Below are 26,508 nucleotides of genomic sequence, written 5' to 3' on the forward strand. Positions count from 1 at the left end.
ATTTTTGTGTGATTTGCTTTGGAATTCCAGCATCTTTCTCATGTTTGTGTTTTCATAAGCAGCTGTCATCAAATGGAATCCAATAGCCTCTTTTAAATCCCACATGGGCGGTCGCAAGACTGGCAGTGAAAGCAGGGGGGTTGGGCATGGGCACCCCACTCCCTAAAATCCCAGAGCTACAGAAATTCCAACTGAACCCCCAAAGTCCTCACTCCTGGGAGATGAATGACTTTTACCAGGAAGGCATTTGAAGTCTTGTACTGCACTAGAAATGACATTTAAACAATCGTGAATCTTGAAAGTGGGAGCCACAGGGACAAGCAATCTTCTATCGGACCAGGACAGAGGATTCCGGCGAGCTGCGGTTGACAGCTTATGCCCCAGCGGGGGTGATGGGCTTATGGAGAAGACTGTTTCAGCTAAATCTTCAATCTTTAATTCAGAATACATTTGTTATCACACATCAACTTTTTCGCCAAATACACTCACGTACATTAGGAATTTGCTGCGTGTGTTGAAAGTTCAAAAGTTCAAAGTAAATTTATTATCAAATTACATACGGTCAAAGTCATACATATTATCAAATTGGCATGACATGCAACATAAACAACAACATTCAACAATTATAAAGAATAAAGAATTATTTAAAATATAAAATTAATGGTTAAAGTACTGATATGGAGTAAAATGTGCATAAATATATAAATACCAGCATGTATTTTCAATGTAAACAGTATTATAAAAAGTGGTTTAAAGTGTTTACAGTGCAGTGACTGAGGTAATAGATAGAGGGGGTGGGGGTGGGGGCTAACTGGAATGGTTGACCAGATGAATTGTTTTACACACAGTGATTTTGTTCAGAGAGTATTTGTTATGTAGACTAGGACCATCTGAGTTAGATGATTTGTGGAGGGGTACACCGTAGATACTTTCCTAGCAGTTCTGGTCAGCATTACAGGAAGGATGCCATTGTGCTGGACAGAGTGCAGAGGAGACTCAGTTATACTGGCTGGATTGGAGCGTTTTGGTAATAAGGAGAGATTGGACAAGCTGGTATTGTTTTTCCTGGAGTGGTGGAGGCTGAGGGGTGACCTAGCAGAAGTATATAAAATAACAAGGCGAATGGTATGGTACATCTCAAAGAGGAAGAAGCATTCTAAAGGCAGGATGACACAACCGTGGTTGACAAGGGAAGTGAAAGTCAACATAAAAGCCAAAGAGAAAGGGCATATAAGAGAACAAAAATTCGTAGGAAATTCAAGGATTGGGAAGGTTTTAAAAATCAACAGAAGGCAACACAAAAGCGATAAAGAAGGAAAAGATGGAATGCAGAGGTAAGCCTGCCAATCATATTAGAGATGACGCCAAAAGTTCCTGCAGATACACAAAAGAGAGACGAGAGTGGATATTGGACCACTGGAAAATGATGCTGGTGAGGTAGTACTGAGGACAAGGAAATGGCAGTCAAACTAAATAAGTATTTTGCATCAGTCTTCAACATGGAAGACACTAGCAGTATGCTGAAAGTGTGAGAGTGTTAGTGGGCAGAAGTGTGTCAAATGCCATCACTAGGGAGAAGGTTCTTGGGAAACTGAAAGGTATGAAGGTAGATAAGTCACCTGGACCAGATGACATACACCCTAGGGTTCTGAAACGGGTGGCTGAAAAGATTGTGGAGGCATTAGTAATGATCTTTCAAGAATTAATTAATTCTAGCATGGTTCTGGAGAAATGGAAAATTACAAATATCACTCCACTCTTCAAGAAGGGAGAGAGACAGAAGAAAGGAAGTTATAGGCCAGTTCAGTGGTTGGGAAGATGTTGGAGTCAATTGTTAAGGATGTGGTTTCAGTGTACGTGGAGGCATGTGACAAAATAGGCCATAGTCAGCAGGGTTTGCTTAAGGGAAAACCTTGCCTGTCAAATCTGCTGGAATTCTTTGAAGAAGTAACAAGCAAGGTAGACAAAGAAAAATTGGTGGATTTTCAGAAGGCCTTTGACAAAGTGTCACATGTGTGGCTGCTTAACAAGTTAAGAGCCCATGACATTACAGGAAAGATATTAGCATGGATAGAGCATTGGCTAATTGGCAGGAAGCAAAGAGTGAGAATAAAGGGAGCCTTTTCTGGTTGGCTGCCGGTGATTAGTGGTGTTCCACAGGGGTCTGTTTTGGGGCTGCTTCTATTTATATTATATATCAATGGCCTGGATGATGAAATTGATGGCTTTGTGGTCAAGTTTGCGGATGATATGAAAATATCTGGAAGGGCAGGTAGTTATAAGGAAGAAGAGAGGCTACAGAAGGACTTAGATAATGGGCAAAGAAATGGCAGATGGAAAACAGTGTATGGTCATGCACTTTGGCATGAGAAATAAAAGCATAGATTATTTTCAAATGGAGAAAAAATTCAAAAATCTGAGGTGCAAGGGGAGGCATTTCAAGAGGCATAACATTCATTTCAAGACTAGAATATAAAAGCTAGGATGTAATATTGAGGCTTTGTATGGCATTGGTGAGGTCTCACTTGGAAGTATTGTGAGAAGTTTTGGGCCCCTTATCTAAGAAAGGTTGTGCTGACATTGGAGAGGGTTCAAAGGAGGTTTTTGAAAATGATTCCAGGATTGAAAGACTTGTCATATGAAGAGCGTATGATGGCCCTGGGCTTCTACTCACTGGAATTCAGAAGAATGAACTGAAACCTATTGAATATTAAAGGCCTCAATAGAGTGGATCTGGAGATGATGCTTCCTATGGTGAGGGAGTCTCGGACCAGAGGGCACAGCCTTAGAATAGAGTGGTGTCCTTTTACAACTGAGATGAGGAGGAACTTCGGTAGCCAGAGAGTAGTGAATCTGTGGAATTCACTGCCACAGGTGACTGTGGAGGCCAAGTCACTGGGTGTATTTAAGGCAGAGGAGTTGTAGTTCTGCATGAGTCTACGAGTTTGGGTTTACACACAAAATAGTGTTGATCATTGTCCGGTAGTGGAAAGTCTCATAAATAACAACAACCTCTTGATCAGCGCTGTGGGGGATTCACAATACCTGTGAAACTGCAAAACAGTGAAACATCACTGCTGGCACCTTATATAGCCTCAGGTTGACCTGGTGCACTTGTCAAAGTGTAGTCACTGTTAGAAAGGAGTTGTTGAAGCCAGTTTTCACATAGTTTGCTCCCACGAGCAAGAATACGGTATTCAGTACCCAGAAGGTCAAAGTAAAATCCTCTGACTTTCTTTGAAGAAGTGACAGGAGATCATTTGTCCATCTAAAAAGACAAGCGTTGCATTACCTTAGGTACAATCAGACTATGATCTTGTAGTGCTAATGTTTCTGTGGTGGGATATGAACACACAGCTGACAGACTCAATGGCAAGAATGTTACCAGCTGAGCCATAACCAACATAGAAAAGTGATTAAACACAAGAGATGCTGGAAATTCAGAGCCACACACACAAAATGGTGGAGGAACTCAGCAGGTTAGGCAGCATCTGTGGAGGGGAATAATGAAGAAGGGTCTCAGCCCAAAACATCAACTGCTTATTCCTCTCCACAGATGCTGCCGGACCTGCTGAATTCCTTCACAATTTTGTGTGTGTTACTCAGAAAGGTGATTAGACAAAAAATAAAAATCCATGGCAAAATAAGCCATTAATGAGTTTCTTTCTAAACATAATTTTGCCATTTCGGCCTTCATGTGGGAATTTCTAAAAATTATTTTGAAGATGATGCATAAACAAAAAGTACCAAATATTTCACCGTCAATTATTAAGTGAAGCAAGCTTCCTGACACAGTCTGAATTAAATTTTTTTAAAAATGCCAAAATAATACTTATTTATGTAATAAATAACATTATTTCATTATTTAAACATAACCGAATAATGTGATTATTAAAATCATTCTTATTTTAGGATTCACACTTCTAGGATGATTTCCTGGCCTGTGCTTTTGCAAGAGATAGTTGTTAATGTATCTTTGTGGATCACAGCATCATCATTGCCAAAAATGTCTAAAGAATCTCTGCCAGCATTCCATACCTCATCAAGCAAAAATGTAATGCAGAAGAAAGTAGGTCATATAGAACACAATCTATGTTCCAACAAAACAAAACAAAGGGTGTCAATTCATCAATGTATTTACAAAGGCAAGGCTGTAAAGGGAAGCTAGGAACCTTGGTGTGTCACCAGCAGCGTCAAACCTCAAAATGAGATAAAAATTAATTCAACAATTTCAAGTAAATTGCTTCCCTGCTGTCCCTTTTCTCTCTCCTCCTGATGTACCACTTCTTCCTAAACTCACCTCAGTCCCCATCACTTTTTCCCCTTCTTTCTCCACCCACTTCAAGCTCCCGTCACGCAGAGAGAAATTGCTTGAGTGAAGGGGCCTTCCCCTGACCGCAGCTGGCAGTTAGCAAACACTCCGCTTGTCGTCTTAGTTTTCCCGTCTTGAGGTTTCGGTCTCCCATGACGCTTCAGTCTGTGAAATCGGCGAGGAACTGGGTCATCCACGGGACCACCCCTCCGATTTCCGACCTCCCGGCTCCAAGGACGCATGACTTCCTGGGGATAGCGAAGCGCTGGACCACGCAGCCGGAACAAAAAACCCACAAGTTGTGAAGAACCGTAGTTTGAACGACAGTAGAGAAGAAAAGTGAGATGCTTCATGGAGGCACTGGAAGAAGTCGTCTGGGTTTGCAGAATCCGCGGGTGCCATCTTTCCTCGCTCTTCCTCCATTTCTTTCTACAGGTGCCACCGGACCCACTGTGTTCCTCCAACAGTTTACTTACTGCTCCAGATTCCAGAATCTGGAGTCTCTTGTGATTCCTAATGAATTTCTCAATTCTATCCTAGCTAATCACTGTCCCTCAATCACTAGAGGCTTCAAATCACTCCCAACATTGCAGCCTCGATCTTTATTTGCAGTGAATACTGCTTTTACACCCAAGGATGGTATGGTAGTATAGCAGTTAGCGCTGTGCTTTACAGCATCAGTGAGCAAGATACAATGCCCGCTGCTGTCTTTAAGGAATTTGTATGTTCTCCTTGTGGCCGTGTGTGCATCATCCAGATGCTTCGGGCCCCTGCCACATTCCAAAAGACATACTGGTTAGTAAGTTGTGGGTGGGCATGTGATGTTGGCACTGGAAGTATGGCTGCCCCCCCCCCCCCAGAACATTCTTGGGCTGTGTTGGCCTGTGGTAAACTACTATACCTGTCTGGACACGCCCCTCTGCTGACTGCTCCTGTGGCTCCTCCCACAGACCCCTGCTGACTGCTCCTGTGGCTCCTCCCACAGACCTCTGTATAAAGGCGATTGGAGGCACTGCTCCCCCCTCAGTCTCCGAGATGCCGCGCTCCATTTTGATGCTAATAAAAGCCTATCGTTCACCTCCCGTCTCCAAGAGTTATTGATGGTGCATCATGGCCATGCACACAAACAATACATTTCACTGTATGTTTCAATGTACATGTGACAACTGAAGCTAATCTTTGCTGGTCCTTCCATCAGCTCTATGCTTCTCAAGTTCCATTGGCTCTTTGTTCCTCAGCAGGTTGATGTGTAAACTATAGATTTTGTTTTCAATTCTTTCCATTGCCTTGGCCCTTTCTCCCCTAGAATTATCCCTTGCTTGGTAGCACACACAAAATGATTGAGCAACTCAGCAGGCCAGGCAGCATCTGTGGAAAAGAATAGAAAGTTGACGTTTTTAGCTGAGACTTTTCTTCAGGACTGAGGAGGAAGTGGGAAAATGCCAGAATAAAAGTTGGGGGAGGAGAAGCAGGTTAGCTGGAAGGTGATAGGTGAAACCTGGTGGTTTGGGAAGGTCAAAGGTTGGAGAAAAAGGAATCTGATCGGAGGGGAGAGTGGGACATAGGAGAAAGGAAAGGAGGAGGGGATCCAGAGAAAAGTAATAGGCAGGTGAGAAGAGGTAAAAGGCTAGAGTGGGGAATAAAGGAAATGGGTGAAATTTGTTTACCAGAAGGAGAAATATATATTCATGCCATCAGGTTGGAGGCTATGCAAACCAAACTGTAAGGTGTTGTTCCTCCACCCTGAGGACGGCCTCATCTTGGCACAAGAGGACACCACGGAAAAACATATAAGAATGGGAAAGGGAATCAGAATTAAAATATTTGGCCAAGTGAAGTCCCGCCTGTGGCGGATGGTGTAGAGGTGCTCAATGAAACAGTATTATATTCTTTCTAGGACCATTCTGTTGCTGGCTCCTTCTCCTCCAGCTTTTGTAAATGTAGCTTCAGTCATTTTTGCTCACACCCTCTGACCATAGAAAAATAAGAACATGATGCGTAGGGGAAGAAGTAGGTCATTTGGCTCCTGAAACTTGTTCTGTCAATTAAAACTGTCATGACTAATCTCTTTCCTCACTTCATTCCTGCCCCGTCTCTTTAACCCTTGAGTTTCCATGTTCTCAGTCATGAATATGATCAACAAATGATTTATTTTCCCCTTTCTATCAATCTCTTTCCCATGGCAATTTGCTGTCTAGTAATGTGGGGGATGAAAGGTGACTTGATAGAGATGTCTAAGATGATAACCTCCAAGAGGACCACAACCTTGTCGTTGGGTTTGGAGGCTTGCATGCCTCAATGTCCCAGACAACGATGTTGGCTGGAGTCAGGGCTCTATGCTTTGGCTCTTGGTAATGTCACCCATGCCAAACAGGTCAAACTGGCCAGACGAAGAATGGTCCACCCATCCTCCAGGTTTGGGTGTTCAGCTCAGAGTTAACAACCCTGACTGGTAAAGCAAAATTGTTATGGCAACTGCAATGAAGAATCCTACACCTGAGTGTGATGGTATTCCTGAGTCTTCACCTGGGACTTGCATGCCTGACAGTAGTGAAAACCAAGAGGAAGCTACTGACACAGTGAAGGGAGCCTTGAACAATGCCAGAGTTGGAAGACCTTCATTGCTGCCCTAAACAGCAGCAGTGTATCAGGCAGTAAATGCAAATAAGTAAAATGATACGAGACATAGATAGAGTGGCCAGCCAGATACCTTTTCCCAGAGCAGACATGGCTGATGCGAGGGGGAATAAGTTTAAGGTAATTGGAGGAATGTTTGGGGGGGATGTCAGGGGTAGGATTTCTACTCAGAGAGTGATGGGTAGTGGCAGAGGCAGATACATTAGGAACTTTTAAGAAACTCTTAGATAGGCACATGGATGAAAGAAAAATGGAGGGCTATGTGGGAGGGAGATCCTCAACTATGAGTAAATAGCCCTACTGCCTTGTGGGCAGCCTCAGGAGAGACGAGAGCTACAGGAGTAAACCCAGGCAGAAAAGCTGGAGTGGAGACCCTAAGGTGGCTGGACGTCACTGAACATCCTTCTGGCAGCTCCTGCACCAAAAGTATTGCTTTGCTTTCCTTTGGACTACACTGGCGTGGTTGAGAGGGGGGCATGATGATTGGGCATCCCAGGATCTCCTTATCTTCCGCCAAGACTTGTGCCCTGGGGAGCTCACTCCAGTGCCGCTAACACTCGTTGTCCTTCAAGACAGATGGATGCCACCATCATCATCAATTGGGAGGGAAGTGTTAGCTGAAAGGTTGGCTCAACATCATGGGCTGAAGAGCAGTACTGTGCTGTAATGTTATATGATCTAATGCAGTGGAAGAAACCACTAAGACTTTCTGCATGGACACCTCTACCGGCTGGAGACAAAAGATCAAACGGCACACGGGCGGGCTGCCCCTTGTTGCTCCATAATTTCAGAATCAGAATCAGGTTTATTATCACTGGCATGTGTCATAAAAATTGTGCAAAAACAGAAATAATGTATATTAAGAAAGTGAAGTAGTGTTCATGGGATCAATGTCCATTTAGGAATTGGATAGCAGAGGGGAAGAAGCTGTTCCTGAATCACTCAGTGTGATTCAGGCTTCTGTACCTCCTTCCCGATGATAGCAATGAGAAAAGGACATGCCCTGGGTGCTGGGGGTCTTTAATAATGGACGCTGCCATTTGTGCACATTTCTGACTTGGAAACGTATTCTTGTGTTCTCTTCGATCATTGCTGTGCCTAAATATTGGAACTTAAAGATTAAGGGTCTTAAAATCAGAGATTAGCATTACTGTATTTGTCACATATACACCGAAACATATAGTGAAATGCGTCATTTGCGTCAACAACCAACGCAGTCCAAGGATGTGCTGGGGGCAGCCCGCAAGAGCTGCTGAGCTTCTAGTGGCAACATAGGATGCCCACGACGTACTAACCTGTACGTCTTTGGACGGTGGGAGGAAACCTGCGCAGTCACACAAAGATGGTACCGACTTGTTATTGACAGCGGCAGGAATTCAACCCTGAACGCTGGTGCTGAGCACAACACTAGCCACTACTCTACCGTGCTCGAACTTCTTACACATCAACATCTCGGGGGTATCTTCACAAGAAGGGCAACTGTGCTTCAGGAAGGCGATTTACTACTTTCTCAAGGAAATTTGAGTATGGACGATGAATGGTGACTTTGCAGCAATACTTAGATCTCGTGAATGAAAACCCCACCATCAAGGACATCTTCAAAAGGCAGTGCTTCAAGAAGGACCTTCATGACCATGAAAGGCCCTCACCATCCGGACTATGTCCTCTTTTCATTACCACCATCAGGGAGGAAGTACAGGAGCTTGAAGCCCCACACTCAATGTTTCAGGAACAGTTTCTTCCCCTTCATCATCAGATTTCTGAAAGGTCCATGAACCCATCAACACGACCTCCTTTACATTTATTGATTGATAGTGAGTATCCTTTTATAACTTACACTGAACAACATATCTGACAGTGATAACAAACCTAATTTGAATTCTGACATAAAACTTGTTTGCTCTGAGTCACCACTGTTCAGTCGCCGCTCTGCAGGAAGTGCATTGATTTGAAACAATAGATAATACAATAGACAGTAGGTGCAGGAGTAGGCCATTCGGCCCTTCTAGCCAGCACCGCCATTCACTTTGATCATGGCTGATCATACACAATCAGTACCCCATTCCTGCCCTCTCCCCATATCCCTTGACCCCGCTATCTATAAGAGCTCTATCTAACTCAACAAGACGTTACCTGGTAGAATTGTAATTTGCACACAGCGTTAACAGAAAGAAAGGGAGAATTAAGATAAGATTACTGTTTATTATCTAGGGTATTTTGCTTGAGGGGTGTGTTTGGGTGTGGATGGATGAGTTACAATCCACCCTGCAATTAAGCGCAATGTCAAAATTAATTGGCTGGAATGACAAATGAAGGTGACCCTGAAGGACTGTAAACATCTTGCAGAACTAAACCTGCTCACCTCTGGCTCCAGTTATTTCAAGTTCCAGCAATACCCTCAGTGGGCACTTTATTAGTTACCTCCTGTTCCTAATGAAGTGGCCATTGAGTGTATGTTTGTGATCTTCTGCTGCTGTAGCCTATCCGCTTTAAGGTTCAATGTGTTATGTATTTAGATCTGCTCTTCTCCACACCACTGTTGTAATACGTGGTTATTTGAGTTACTGTTGCCTTCCTGTCAGCTTCTGCTGTCTGGCCATTCTCCTCTGACCTCCCTCATTAACAGGGCATTTTCACCCACAGAACTGTTGCTTAGTGGATGTTTTTTGTTTCTCACACCATTCTCTGTAAACTCTAGAGACTGTTGTGAGTAAAAATCCCAGCAGTTTCTGGGATAGTCAAACCACCCCCGCCTGACACCGACAATCATTCCACCATCAATGTCATTTAAATCACATTTCTTCCCCATTCTGATGTTTGGTCTGAATGACAACTGAACCTCTTGACCATGTCTGCATGCTTTTATGCACGCTCGTGTCGTCCTTTGGCAGAACGATAAGCCTTTCATGGTGCAATCTGTGTGGCTGTGTCAGAGCTGGAGATAACCTGCTGCCTCTGTTGTAATGTTCTTGGTCATTGATGTCAAGTTGTTGGTGGAACCCACGGGGAACTGCACGAGTGAGACTTCTGTAAATCGTCTGTGCCGTGTGAATGTAGTTCACTCTAAAGTTCAAAGTATATTTTTTATTGAAGTACGTACATTATATGTCACCATTTACTATCCTTGAGATCTGTTTTCTTGCGGGCACTTGCAGGAAAATAAAGAAATACAATAGAATTTATGAAAAACTGTAACTAACAAAGACTGACAAACAACCAATGTGCAAAATAAGATAATCTGTAAAAATAATTACATAGTAAATAATACTGAGTTGTAGAGCCCTTGAAATTAAGGCTATAGGTTGAGGGGTCAGTTCAGTGTTGAGGTGAATGAAGTTATCAACGCTACACTATCACAGGTATAAAGTGAGTAGATCAGAGGTCTCAACTCAGAGCCGTGTGGTGCACCTGTGCAGATGGTGATTGTGGAGGAGATGTTTTTGCCAATTCAAACTGACTGGATTCTGCAAGGGCCTAGTTGCATAGAGGGGTAAGGAGGTCCACAGTAGGTCTAAGAGCTCAGTGATTAATTTTGAGGGGATGGTAGTGATGAATGCCGAGCTATGCTCGCTGAAGAGCGTCCAGATGAAGGCCAGGTGAAAACCATTTACCATTCCGCATAAAATATATTGGGATCCTAAGTTTACACTGCCAAGTCCTTATTTGTCTGGAATTCATGGAAACGGCCACCCACAAAAAAATGATGTCTTTCTTGTGCCCAGTAATAACAAGCAAAGTTCAAACACCATATACAATACTGAGATTCATTTTTTTGTGGGCATTCATGGTTATCGAATCAATGGAAAAACGCACACAAGACAAACGACCAATGTGCAAAAGGCAACAATCTATGTAAATACAAATAAAATAATAATAATAATAGATAGATAGATAGCTAGATAGATAGATAAATAAATAAATAAATAAGCAAGCAATAAACCGAGAGCATGAGATAAAGAGTCCTTGAAAGTGAGTTCAAAGATTGAGGGACAGTTTCATGATGGGGGTGAGTGAAGTTATCCCATCTGGTTCAAGAGACTGATGACTGAGGGGTAATAACTGTTCCTGAACCCAGTGGTGTGAGTCCTGAGGCTCCCATACCTCCTTCCTGATGGCGGCAGTGAGAAGAGAGCATGCCTGATCCTTGATGATGGATGCTGCCTTCCTGTGAAGGGGCTCCTGTAGATGTGCTCAGTAGGAAGGAGGACCTTACCTGTGAACCACCTCATGCTGGAAAGGAAGTCCTCAGCAATATGCATGGAAAACCTACCTAGACATTGTCGGATTTCTGCTGCTTCCTGTTGGCTGACATTTCCATTCGTGTTTCCCAAGGCATCGGCTGTGTGTGTGTGTTTTTTTTCCTGTAGAAACAAAACACAGCTCTGTCAGTTAGAATGTGCTTTATTTTATCTAAACATTCTTAGCTTGGAGGTCAATGAAAACAAATGTCTTAATCTTTATGGGACAGGTGTGCTGTAGAACTTGGCAGCACAGCAGTGCAGCGTTGGCAGAGATGCTCCTCCAGTGATCCAGGTTCAGTCCTAACCTCTGGCCCTGCCTGTGTGGTATTTGCATGTTTTGTGGTAGGTACATTCAGTCCATTTAAAAGACTTTTAGATAGGCACGTGGATGAAGGGAGAATGGAGGGCTATGCGGGAGGGAAAAGTCAGATTGATCTTGGAGCAGGTTGACAGGCCGGCACAAGATCGTGCACCCAAAGGGCCCATACTCTACCGTACTGTTGTATGTTCTGTGTTGTTCACCCTATGACAAGTATGTTTCCTCTGGGCTCTCTGCTTTCCTCCCACACACTAAAGACATACGAGGTGTTAAGATAATTAGTGTCTGTAGATTACTCCTAACATAGAGGGTGTTAGAACTGATATTAATTTGAGAAAGTACAGGGGAAGTCAGAGGGCAAGTGGAGTTGCTCCATGAGTGAAGGTTCGCATGCAACATCCTGCTACTATTTGCTCACTCAATATTATTAGTTTGATACCCTCTGCGCTTGTGCACCCGGTGGCTGCTTTATTAGGTAAACCTGTACACCATGCAAATATCCAATCAGCCAATCATGTGGCATCAACTCAATGCGTAAAGCATGCAGACATGGTCATGAGGTTCAGTGTTGTTCAGACAGAATGGGGGGAGAAAAGTGATCCAAATGACTTAGATGGTGAAATAATAGCTGGTGCCAGTCGGGGTGCTTTGGGTACCTCCGAAGCTGCTGGCCTCCTGGGATTTTCACATGCGATAATCTAAAGTTTACAGAGAATGGTGCAGAAAAACCGAAAAGTTATCCAGTGAGTGGCAGTTCTGTGGGTGAAAATGCCTTGTTGTTGGGAGAGAAATGGCCAGATTTTTTCAAGCTGACAGGAAGGCAACAGTAAGTCATGTAACCACACATTGTAACAGTGATGTGCAGGAGAGCATCTCTGTACACTGAACACATCAAACCTTGAAGTGGATGGGCAGCAGAAGATGACGAACATAAACTTAGTGACCACTTTATTAAGCACAGCAAAACGACGTGGCCACTGAGTGTACGTTCATTAATTAGTGTAAGCAAGGCTGCTAAGCAAGCAGTGTGCATGTGAATGACCTTATGTAATTTCAGTTGTGACTGAGACAAAATGAGTTGTGATTTCCTCAATATTTAAAAAAATAAAATTTGCATAAATCAGTTTATTCTAGGAAATCCTCAATTTTGTATAAACTATTGTTTCTCTTTTAGAAAACTTTCTTTGGGTACTCATAACAGAATCCCACTGTGATCAAAATGCATCAAGAGTTACACTATGAGTCAGCGCTGTAATACCAGTTTAGTAATACCTTACAAACCCATTGTTCTGCCTGAATTAACATTTTAATTACAGGCTGGCAGAACAGTCTGCTGGGTTGTCGTGTAACTGGTTTGGTAAGTGCCTACATTTATCTCAGTTCTTAGATAGATTTGATGTAAGTCAACCACAGGAACAGTCTAACAGCACAACCTATTTATAATACCATATGGCTAATGCATACAGGAGCCTGCAATTTTCTATAGCGTCATTCCCAACCCATGCAAGGAGACAGTGAGTTCAGGGGAGGGGAAAATGATATGCCACAGCAAATTAATGTTCATAACATCAACATTACGTAGGAGGACAAACTCAAGAAAAACTGCAGATGCTGGAAATCCAGAGCAACACGCACAAAATGCTGGAGGAACACAGCAGGTCGGGCAGCTTCTATGGAAATGAATAAACAGTCGATGTTTCGGGCTGAGACTCCTCATTAGGACTGTCTGATGCTGCCTGGCCTGCAGAGTTCCATTATGTTGGAGGGCATCTCTTCAAACTAAATAACAATATTAAAGCAAGGTAAGTATATTTTTCGGTGCCCTTTTACGTTGTAACTATTTTCAGACTTCAAAATTCAAAACCAAAAGTAAATTTATTTTCAAGTCGCATATATGTCACCATATAGTACCCAGAGAATCAATTTCTTGTGGGCATTCACAGTAGGTACAAAAGAACACGGTAGAATCAATGAAAAGCTACACACAAAGATGGATAAGCAACCAATGTGCAAAAGGAGACGAACTGTGCAAATACAAAAAAAAAGATAATATTGAGAACATGAGTTGGAGCGTCCTTGAAAGTTATGGCCCAAGTGCAGAGGGATAGAGGGAGGGATGGAGGGAGAGAGGAAGGAAGAGAGGGGGAAAGAGAAAGAGGGAGGAAGGGAGAGAGAGAGAGAGAGGGAAGGAGGGAGAGACTGAATCTGATCAACAACTCACTGACTTTAATGGAAACTGTGCAGAAAATAAGGGGGAAGGGAAAAAATAAACACTAGGCCACCAGAGCCATTCACTAGAACTGTCAAACTAAAGTTAAAACCTATACAGCAGCTTGACTGCAGTGGCTTAATACTAAAGCACAGCTCCTTAACAGCATCAGGCTAAATGGTAGTCTTCTCTCCTGGTAAGTAGGAAGTGTAGGTTGCTCTGGTTTTGGTCTCAACAAGACTGGAAGGAGAGAAAGGGAGTTAAATACCACCACAATAAAACACTCATTGTATGGAACATGAATGCTCCTGAGCGCGATGGCTGAACCCCTTCCGCAGCCCACCTGCGAGGGCGGGCAGAGTCCTTGGTTGTGACAGAAAGTGAGCCCAAAGGTTGTGGAATCAGTTCAGAGTTGAGGTGAGTGAGGTTATCCATGCTGATTCAGCACCCTGAGTGTTGTAAGGTGTTAACAGTTCCTGATCCAGGTGGTGTAGGATGTAAGGCATCTGTATCTCCTTCCCGATGGCAGCAGTGAGAAGAGAGCATGGCCTAGATGGTAGGGGCTTTTGAGGATGGAATATAAGGTGTTGCTCCTCCACCCTGAGGGTGGCTCATCTTGGCATAAGAGGAGACCATGGATTGACATGTTGGTGTGGGAATGGGAATCGCAAGGATAAGCCAGGGAGCTGAAGGCCATTGACTCTCAGTGTTTATCAGTGATGGAACAATTTTTAGGAGAGATTCTGAGGGAGTGGATAGATTTGCATTTGGAAAGGCAAGAAATGATTAGGGAGAGACAGCAGGACTTTATGTGTGGCAAATCATATCTCATGAACTTTGAAGTTTTGTGAAATGCTGATCCAAATGATTGATGAAGAGTTCCTCCTCATTGTGTGTGTGTGTTGCTTTGGATTTCCAGCATCTGCAGACTTCCTCCTGTTTATGATGGATGAGGGCAGGCTGGGTTGGACACTGTACCATTCATTTAGGAATATGATGTGTCAAAAAAATGAGTTATCATGGAATAACTTGAAGTTTGACTGTAATGCCCTTGACTGCAGATTATGTTACTTTGTGGGAATGAGATAAGATGCTATTAGACATATTTGTCGGAATCACACAGGATTCGTTACTGAGATAGTTGGTGTGTGTGTGTGCTAAATGTACACATTAAAATTAATTATATCACCAAAATACCCTTGGGGTTTTAACTATATCTGCAGATCTTAATTTGACACCCTCGCTGTCTGGTTCAATTACTACTCCAGGCATCCCTTGCAATTGTATAAATAACTTGCACATTTTAATTAAAACAAGACTTTAAAACATCCCAAGATACACTGTCAAGAATTGCTATTTGTAATAATGTTGCATAAGCCATGGGTTTGTTATAAGAGAGACTCTGGCTTAATTTTTAAAATAGAGGTATTTGAGAAGGAAACAAATTCCATTCTTTGTCGAGTTGGCTCATCACAGTAGCTGATTGTGGTGACTTCTGTTGGCAAGGTAAAAAAAGCTCCAAGGTTATTTTTGTTACAGTAAATCCTCACCTTTGCGTGTCAAACCTCTTGTGGTTTTGTCATTAAATTTGCCATTAAGGCTCACCAGTCTAGTGTTCCGGATGAGACTGTTGTGCAGAAACATAGATTCTCATCAAGGAGGGCATCTTCTCATTGTTACCATCAGGAAGGAGGTACAGGAGCCTGAAGGCACACAATGACTCAGGAATAACTTCTTCCCCTCTGCCATCCGATATCTGAATGGACATTGAGCCCAAGAACACTACCTCACTGCTTCTTTATTTCTGTTTTTTTTTGCACTACTTATTTTTAACTTAACTATTTAACACACACACACACATATATATACGTACTGTAATTTAGTATTTTATTCTCTATATTTATTCATCATGTATCTCACTGTACTGATGCTGTAAAGTTAACAAATTTCATGACTTTTGCCAGTGATATTAAACCTGATTCTGATTCAAAAGGAGGTGCCTCCAGAAGGCGGTCTCCATCACTAAGGACCATCCCAGACATACTGCCTTCTCATGACAGCCTTCAGGGAGGAGGGACAGGAACCTGAAAACCAACATTCAAAGTTTTAGGAACAGCTTCTTCCTCTTTGCCGTCAGATTTCTGAATAGTTCAAGAGCCCATGTTATTCCTCTTTTGCACTAGTGATATATTTATTCATTATTGTAATTTTCTTTTTGGGTGGCGAGTTGGAGATACGTCACTACCAAAGGAGGTGTGAGGCTCTTCTTCCCTCTGCTAGACTGCAGGACACCCTTGGGCAAGGTGTAGCACCTGCTCAGTCCCCCGATCAGGGTCACGTGAAGCCGTGGGAGCAGGTGGTGGGTGGTCGTGGGAGCAGCTGGGCAATCATGACCATGATTATTCTTGACAGATTTACCGACAGAAGAGGTTGGCCACTGCCTTCTTCTGTGCAGTGTCTTTACAAGATGGGTGACTCCAGCCATTATCAATCCTCTTCAGAGATTGTCTGTCTGGTGTCAGTGTTCACATAACCAGGACTTGTGATGTTCACCAGCTGCTCATACAACCATCCACCACCTGCTCCCATGGCTTCAAGTGACCCTGATTGAGGGCTAAGCAGGTGCTACACCTTGCCCAAGGGTGACTAGCAGGCCTAGCGGAGCGAAGGAGCATCTTACACCTCCTTTGATAGAGACGGACCTCCACCTTGCTACCCTTGTAGGCTCCCCAGGCAGAATGCTAGGTGCTGTTCTTCTAGTTTGCATTTCACTTGACTCTGGCAGTGGAAAAGGCCAAGGACAGATGGGCTAACGTGGAAATGGGGAGTGGAGTTAAAATGGCCATCGACCAGGAACTCTCCAGAGCCATGCTGGACAGGACGCACGTGCTCAGTCGCCAGGTCTGCCTTTGTCTCACTGAGGCAGGGGATTGAATGCAAGAGACACATTTCAGTGGCAGATCAGACAAAGGAGTGCTTGTCATTGGTAGAAGAAGTGTCTCTAACTTTTCAGCCTCATTCAGTGCATTTTATTTTCCAATTACATTCCTTGGGCTCCGTTTTGCTTCTAATTTGATGCCTTGCCATTTGGATTTCCTTGTACTCAGCGTTACTTCTGACAGGTTGCTCCCAGCTGCCCACTCGATCAAAGGTATGGGTTCCACTGAGTGCCTTAGAAGAGGAAAGAGAGGAAGAAAGTTTCAGGAAAGGGATTCCAGCTGAAGGTTCATTGAGGCAGGGAGCACAGAGAAAATTTACAAGGTTGTTGATGGGTCTGGAGGATATGAGTTAAGGCTGATTTATACTTGTGCGTCGCATTGACACTGTAGGTATCGAGTACCCTACGCCGTACCTACGCTGTAGGGTGACATGCACCTCTCCAGAAAAGTTACTCACGCGTCGCGGCGATGCAGACCGCAACAACTGTGATTGGTCCGCTTGGTAGCATCACATTTCCGGTTGCTTCTTCTCCGCCATGTCTGTACACCGATGCAAAATAGATGAACCAAATCGTCAAATCTACCTGCCGACATGCAAAAATGTTTGAAATGCATTTCCTCGTTCATGTCTCTCATGAAGAAACTCAACACAGTGGCATGGAAACCCCACCGCCAACTAGCGTTTTGGCGCACACCAATGCATGCTGGCTACGGCGTAGAGCAACGCAGAAGTGAAAATCAGGGTTACAGCGTAGGCTGCGGCGTAACCCGTATGCACGAGTATAAATCAGCCTTTATGAGGAAAGATTGAATAGGTTAGGACTTTATTCCCTGGAATGTAGAAGATTGAGAGGAAATTTGATAGAGGTATCCAAAACTATGAGGTAGGGAAAATGCAAGCAGGCTTTTTCCACCGAGGTTGGGTGGGACTACAACCAGAGGTCATGGGTTAAGGGTGAAAGGTGAAAAGCTTAAGGGGAACTTGAAGGGAAACTTCTTCACTCGGAGGGTCATGAGAGTGTGGAATGAGCTGCCAGCAAAAATGGTGAATGCAAACTCGATTTCAATGTTTAAGAGAAATTTGGATAGGTACATGTATGGAAGGGGTATGGAGGGCAATGATCCCAGTGCAGGTCGATGGGAGTGGGCAGTTTAAGCAGTTCGGCACAGACCAGATGGGCTGATGGGCCTGTTTTTTGGGCTGTACTTTTCTATGACTCTATGAGGAATTTACACTTGGTGATTACAATATACCAAGGTCATAGCTTCAGAGACACAACATTCAGAAGAAAAACGTGGATTGTATGCAGATTAACACAACTAGACCCAAAAATAATAAATTAAGTGGTATAGATGGTGTGAGCTGAGATGTTTATCAAGGCTGTGGCTCAGCCGTAATTTTTTTTAAAGATTGTTTTGGGGACAGAGCAGGGAGTTAGGGATCAGGTTAAGGTTTATGGACAGGGATGAGGGAAGTTAGAATTAAATACAGAATTCAGGTTGGAGCACTCTGGGGGCGAAGACCAGTGATCCTCGTGGATGGATGTTGGGTTGGCTAGTGCTGTGGGCGAAGACCAGTGAGAATGAGAGCTGTCTGAGAGGGCTCCGTGATTGGAGGCCGACGCAGGCATGAGAGCCAGTAAACCCCTAGGTTGATAAGTCAGTGAATCTGGAGTTCGAGGCCTGGTCTTGTCATTGACCAGTCCTGGGGTCGATAAAAGAAGATTAAGGACTGAAGTCACTGAGTCCAGAAATCAAGGCGCATGGCCGAATCTCTGGCTCTACGAGTCTGAAAGCCCACTGGTGAAGTCAGAGGCCTAATGTCTGCAAGTCTATGAGTTCATTGGAGGCTGCCCAGGAGATGCCTGTCCCGGGGTTGGAGGACTGTCTGTGTGTATGTGTGTGCGAGTGAGTGTTTGGGCGGGAGGAACAGTGCCTGCTTTACTATTGTTGTTGTTTTGTTGTTGAAGTTCTGTTATTGTTGTCTGTGTTGTTCTGCTGAACATTGTGGGCACGCTATGTTGGCACCAGATTATTTGGTGCCAATCAGGCTGCCCCCAGCACATCCTTAGGTTGTGTTGCTGTTAACGCAAACTACTCATTTCACTGTATGTTTCGATGTGCATGAGAAATAAATGAATCGGAATCTGAATTATGATCATTTTTTATTTAATAATTTATTTAATGATACAATGCAGAGTAGGGCTGTCTGGCCCTACGAGCCAAGCCACCCCAGCAACTCCACAACCCTGCTTAACCTTAACCTAATCATGGGATAATTTCCAATGACCAATTAACCTACCCAACACGTAACAGGCCTTTCCTGCCCAACGAGTCCACACCGTCCAATTACACCCATGTGACCGATTAACCTACTAATCCATATGTCTTTAGAATGTGGGAGGAAACTGGAGCATGTGGAGGAAACCCACACAAACATGTTATGTTTTGTAACTTCAAAACATTAAATTAATTCAAATGAAGAAGGGAGTCTGAAAAGCAGGTGAAACTTCATTTTTATTTTTAGCGAGGCGCACACGTATCTCATGGTAACGTGATGACGAATGCAATTAACTTATTTTTACATATAACCCATAATTAATTATTTACACAAACAAGAATGCTAATCAATCAATATATTTATATATACAAGATTACTCAAATACTATTGAAATATTAAATACACACAACGTACAAACTCCTTCAGTGTCCTGCCTAAATGACTACCGTGTCGTTGCACTTACATCCATAATCATGAAGTGTTTCGAGAGGCTCGTCATGAGGAATATCAAGACCCTGCTGCCCCCCTCACTGGACCCGCTGCAGTTTGCATACCGTCTCAACCGCTCAACAGATGACGCCATTGCCACCACCCTCCACCTGGCCCTAACCTACCTGGACAAAAAAGACACGTACGTTCGGATGCTGTTCATAGACTTCAGTTCAGCATTCAACACAATCATCCCTCAGAAACTGATTGGAAAGCTGAGCCTACTGGGCCTGAACTCCCTCTGCAACTGGATCCTAGACTTCCTGACTGGGAGACCTCAGTCAGTCCGGATCGGGAGCAACATCTCCAACACCATCACACTGAGTACGGGGCCCCCCAGGGCTACATGCTCAGTCCACTGCTGTTCACTCTGCTGACCCACGACTGTGCTGCAACACACAGCTCGAACCATATCATCAAGTTTGCCGATGACACGACCATGGTGGGTCTCATCAGCAAGAACGACGAGTCAGCTTACAGAGAGGAGGTGCAGCGGCTAACGGACTGGTGCAGAGCCAACAACCTGTCTCTGAATGTGAACAAAACAAAAGAGATGGTTGTTGACTTCAGGAGGACACGGAGCAACCACTCCCCACTGAACATCGACGGCTCCTCGGTAGAGATCGTGAAGAGCACCAAATTTCTTGGTGTTCACCTGACGGAGAATCTCACCTGGTCCCTCAACACCAGCTCCTTAGCAAAGAAAGCCCAGCAGCATCTCTACTTTTTGCGAAGGCTGTGGAAAGTCCATCTCCCACCCCCCATCCTCATCACATTCTACAGGGGTTGTATTGAGAGCATCCTGAGCAGCTGCATCACTGCCTGGTTCGGAAATTGCACCATCTTGGCTCGCAAGACCCTGCAGCGGATAATGAGGTCAGCTGAGAAGATCATCGGGGTCTCTCTTCCCGCCATCACGGACATTTACACTACACGTTGCATCCGCAAAGGAAACAGCATTATGAAGGACCCCATGCACCCCTCATACAATCTCTTCTCCCTCCTGCCGTCTAGGAAAAGGCTCTGAAGCATTCGGGCTCTCTCAACCAGACTACGTAACAGTTTCTTCCCCCAAGCTATCAGACTCCTCAATACCCAAAGCCTGGACTGACACCTTGCCCTATTGTCCTGTTTATTATTTATTGTAATGCCTGGACTGTTTTGTGCACTTTATGCAGTCCTGGGTAGGTCTGTAGTCTAATGTAGCTTTCTCTGCGTTGTGTTTTTTTATTATCTAATTCGGTCTATTTTTTTGTACTGTATCATGTAAACCATGGTCCTGAAAAACGTTGTCTCATTTTTACTATGCGCTGTACCAGCAGTTATGGTCGAGATGACAATAAAAGTTGACTTGACTTGACTTGACTTACAGACAGTGGTGGGAATTGAAGCGCTGGGTCGCTGGTGCTGTATTAATTTTGCACTGACCACAACGCTACTGTACCACCCACACGTGGAATCTTCTTTTGTGTGAATACTGTTTCCTTCGTTAAGACCTCAAAATAATTTATTTGCTGCGAAGGGATTTGGGAAATTCAGAGTTGATTATAAATACAAATCTGTCCTTGCATGGAAGGCATGGTTACAGCAACGTATGAGCCTCTGCAAAAAGTACATAGCTTTTGGAATTCAATTACCTTGAATGGAAAAGAATTTTAGAATCAATGGGCAGGCTCATTATTTCACATGCTTAGTGCTACTGATCTGCCACAGAGTGTCTGGGAAGAATCAAGTGGCGTTCATGTCAATAAAATTTGTTGCCATTGAGTATCTGAAATCAAAAACAAGGGAATCGACACTTACGCAAATTATTAGGTGTTTCCAGGCCTAATGAAACATAGCTTTTGCAGGAAAGGAGAGGAAGTAACTGGAGATTTTATTTTAATAAAGCAGGACAGGATCATTTTGTTTCTGAGCACAAGTATAACATGTTAACACAAAATTGGAAGGATGGTCTGGATTAGAGTTATGAACCCAAGCGATACTGCAGATTCTGGATCTCCAGAGCAACACACACACACACAAAACGCTAGAGGATATCAGCTTGTCGGGTAACATCTATGGAGGGTAATAAACAGATGACGTTTCAGGCTGAGGTATTTCATCAGGACTGGAAATGTAGGGGGAAGAAGTTTGAACGAGAAGGTGGTGAGAGAGGGGAAGGAGTGCAAGCAGGCAGGTGATAGGTGAGACCAGTTGAGGGGAAGGAATAAATTAAGAAGCTGGGAGGTGATAGGTGGAAGAGTTAAAGGGCTGATGAAGAAGGAATTTGACTGGGGAGGGGGTGTGAACAGTGGACCATAGCTTTTTAAAACTGATATAACTGGGATGGCGCAGTACCAGTGTCCTGGGCTCAATTCCCGCTGCTCCCTGTAAGGAGTTTGTACGTTCTCCTTTTGACCACGTGGGCTTCCTCTCACAGTCCAAAGACATACCAGTGAGAACATAGACTATAGAAAACCTACAGCACAATACAGGCCTTTTGACCCATGATGCTGTGCGGAACATGAAATTACCTAGGGTTACCCATAGCCCTCTATTTTTCCAATCACCATGAACCTATCCAGGAGTCTCTTAAAAGACCCTATCATATCCGCCTCCACCACTGTTGCTGGTAGCCCATTTCACACACCCACCACTCTCTGGGTGAAAAAATTACTTCAACATCTCCCTTGTACCTACTTCCAAGCACCTTAAAACTGTGCCCTCTCGTGTTATCCATTTCAGCCTTGGGAAAAAGCCTCTGACTATCCACACGATCAATGCCTCTCATCATCTTATACACCTCTATCAGGTCACCTTTCATCCTCCTTCGATCCAAGGAAAAAAGGCCGAGTTCACTCAACACATTCTCATAAGGCATGCTCCCCAATCCAGGCAAAATCCTTGTAAATCTCCTCTGCACCCTTTCTATGGTTTCCACATCCTTCCTGTAGTGAGGCGACCAGAACTGAGCACAGTACTCCAAGTGGGGTCTCACCAGAGTCCTATATAGCTGCAACATTACCTCTTGGCTCTTAATCTCAGTCCCATGATTGATGAAGGCCAATGCACCGTATGCTTTCTTAACCACAGAGTCAACCTGCACAGCAACTTTGAGTGCCCTATGGACTCGGACCCCAAGATTCCTCTGATCCTCCACACTGCCGAGAGTCTTACCATTAATACTATATTCTGTCATCATATTTGACCTACTAAAATGAACCACTTCACACTTATCTGGGTTGACTCCATCTGCCATTTCTCAGCCCAGTTTTGCATCCTATCAATGTCCTGCTGTAACCTCTGACAGCCCTCCACACTATTCACAACACCCCCAACCTTTGTGCCATCAGCAAATTTACTAACCCATCCCTCCACTTCCTCATCCAGGTCATTTATAAAAATCACGAAAAGAAGGGGTCCCAGAACAGATCCCTGAGACACACCACTGGTAACTGGCCTCCATGCAGAAAATGACCCATCTACAACCACTCTTTGCCTTCCGTGGGAAAGCTAGTTCTGGATCCACAAAGCAATGTCCCCTTGGATCCCATGCCTCCTTATTTTCTCAATAAGTCTTGTATGGGGTACCTTATCAAATGCCTTGCTAAAATCCATATACACTACACCTACTGCTCTTCCTTCATCAATGTGTTTAGTCCCATCCTCAAAAAAATTCAGTCAGGCTCATAAGGTACGACCTGCTTTTGACAAAGTCACGCTGACTATTCCTAATTATATTATACCTCTCCAAATGTTCATAAATCTTGCCTCTCAGAATCTTTTCCATCAACTTACAAACCACTGAATTAAGACTCACTGGTCTATAATTTCCTGGGCTATCTCTACTCCCTTTCTCGAATAAAGGAACAACATCTGCAATCCTCTGGAATCTTTCCCGTCCCCAGAGATGATGCAAAGATCATCACCAGAGGTTCAGCAATCTCCTCCCTCGCTTCCCACAGTAGCCGGGGGTACATTCATCCGTTCCCGGCGACTTATCCAACTTGATGCTTTCCAAAAGCTCCAGCACATCCTCTTCCTTAATATCTACATGCTCAAACTTTTCAGTCTGCTGTAAGCCATCCGTACAATCACCAAGATCCTTTTCTGTAGTGAATGTTGAAGCAAAGTATTCATTAAGTACCTCTGCTAATCTACTCTGGTTCCATACACACTTTTCCACTGTCATGCTTGTTTGGTCCTATCATCTCATGTCTTATCCTCTTGCTCTTCACATACTTGTAGAATGCCTTGGGGTTTTCCTTAATCCTGTCCACCAAGGCCTTCTCATGGCCCCTTCTCGCTCTCCTAATTTCATTCTTAAACTCCTTCCTGCTAGCCTTATAATCTCCTAGATCTCTATCATTACCTAGATTTTTGAACCTTTCGTAAGCTTTTCTTTTCTTCTTGACTAGATTTTCAACAGCCTTTGTACACCATGTTTCCTGTACCCTACCATCCTTTCCCTGTCTCATTGGAACATGCCTATGCAGAATGCCACACAAATATCCCCTGAACATTTGCCACATTTCTGCTGTACTTTTCCCTGAGAACATCTGTTCCCAATTTATGCTTCCAAGTTCCTGGCTGATAGCCTCATATTTCCCCTTACTCCAAATAAACACTTTCCTAACTTGTCTGTTCCTATCCCTCTCCAATACTTTGGTACAGGAGATAGAATTGTGATCACTATCTCCAAAATGCTCTGCCACTGAGAGACCTGACTCCTGACCAGGTTCATTTCCCAACACCAGATCAAGTACAGCCTCTCCTCTTGTAGGCTGATCCACATATTGTGTCAGGAAACCTTCCTGAACGCACCTGACAAACGCCACCCCATCTAGGTTGGTAGGTTAATAGGTCACTGTAAATTGCCCTGTGATGAGGCTATGGGAGTGGCTAGGCAGTGTGGCTCAAAGGTCCAGATGGGCCTATTCCGCACTGTATCTCAATAATCAAATATGTAAAATTTCTGATCTGATGAGCACGGAACCACTTTTTTTTGGTTGGTATTTCTGGCATCTTTAATTGGAAGGGTAGGAGGAGGGCGACTGAGAGTCTGATTTAGGTAACACTATTTGCAACACAATGGCTCAGATAGAGGAGAACAGCAGCACAGTTTGTTTCTCCGAGTGCTTAGGACTGGGAGGACCCTGGCTGCTGTCTATGGATTTTGACAACTTACATTCAAACAACTTTCATTTGACCAGCATCAACTTTCAGGGAGATGGTGTACTGGTGAAGGTGCAGACCCATAAATTTAGGTTTAAACCTTAGGAGAACATATTTTAAACTCTTAGAGGGATTTAGAGAAGTATTCTTTTTCTTTTGTACGCAGTACTTTTAAGGTTTTATTAAAGGTTTTATTACTTTCAGTTTTGTTAAGGTTTTATCTGTCACATGTTCAGAGAAATGCGTCACTTGTGTCAACGACCAACAGATTCAAAAGATGTGCTGGCGGCAGGCCGCAAGTGTTGCCATACTTCTGGTGTAAGCATAGCATGTCCACAATTCACTAATCCTAATCCCAACCTGTATGTTTTTGGAACATGGGAGGAAACCCTCGCGGCCGGGGAGTAAATGAACAAGTTCCTTACAGATATCAGCAGGAGTTGTACCCCAATCACTGGTGTTTAAAATGTTGAGCTAACCCCTACCCAACTGTGTGCCCCAACTTTTGATTCTTTTTCTTATTTAATAATGAGCTATTTCATATATTTTCAGCTGACGAGTAAAAAAAACCCATTCTCTTAACAGCTGATCTCAGTTCTGAATTCCTTTCTTTCTGTTCAGCATTTTCTAATCATGCTTTGAATCTTGCTCCCAACCGTTTACATACATGGGATGATTGTTAAATCGGCAGCTGATTTGCTGTATTTAAGTTTACAGCCACTTGAAGTATACTCCACCCCTCTTATCTCTTCATGTAGGACTGTTCCAGGTCAGGTGGCCTAGTGGAACATGTTTGTGTTATTTTGCATTAAATCATTTCGATATTCCGACCAGTGCAAACATTCTGTCGTTTATCCCTTCCCCAGACCCACTGAATTTACATCCCACTTTCTCTTGTTAAATATAGAACAAGCCTAACTTCTTTTTTTACAATGTCTAAGCTTCCTAAATAATAAATAATAATCACACACTTTACTTAAAGTCTTAGTCAACACACGAATGTTACCCTTACCGATTTTTATCGATGCACCATAGAAAGCATTAGGCTTGGTACGGCAACTGCTCTGTGCCTCACAAGAAACTGCAGAGAGTTGTGGACACAGCTCAGCACATCATGGAAACCAGCCTCTCCTCCATGGACTTTGTCTATACTTGCTCCTTCACTAAAACAGTCAGCACAATCAAAGACTCCACCCACTCTAGACATTTTCTCTTCTCCCTTCTCCCGTTAGGCAGAAGATACAGAAGCCTGAAAGTACTTACTATGAGGGGTGATTGATAAGTTTGTGGCCTAGGAGTCAACTTTAGAAAACCTAGCAATTTATCTTTCAGCATAGTCCCCTCCTACATTTATACACTTAGTCCAGCGGTCGTGGAGCATATGGATCTTGGACCTCCAGGAAGAGTCCACAACAGGGGTGATTGATAAGTTTGTGGCCTAAGGTAGAAGGAGATGAGTTATACAGCTCTCATTACCTGCACATGCAGTTCAACTCTTTCAGTGATTATGCAGAAAGTTTGAAGTTAATAACTCATCAGTTAAAAACTCATCGGGGTGATTGATAAGTTTGTGGCCTAAGGTAGAAGGAGATGAGTTATTGACTTCAAACTTCTTGCTTAATCACGCGGAGTTAACCTGTATGTGCATGTAACGAGAGCTGTATAACTCATCTCCTTCTACCTTAGGCCACCAACTTATAAATCACACCTGCTGTGGACACTTTCTGGTGGTCCAAGATCCGTATGCTCCACGACCGCTGGACTAAGTGTGTAAATGTAGGAGGGGACTATGTTGAAAAATAAATGTGCTAGGTTTTCTAAAATTGACTCCTACCTTAGGCCACGAACATCAATCAGCACCCTCGTACCAGATTCAAGGACAGCTTCTATCCCACTGTTATTAGACTCTTGAATGGACCTCTTG

Source organism: Hemitrygon akajei, chromosome 16 (genome assembly GCF_048418815.1).
Source record: "Hemitrygon akajei chromosome 16, sHemAka1.3, whole genome shotgun sequence".
NCBI classification, from domain to species: domain Eukaryota; kingdom Metazoa; phylum Chordata; class Chondrichthyes; order Myliobatiformes; family Dasyatidae; genus Hemitrygon; species Hemitrygon akajei.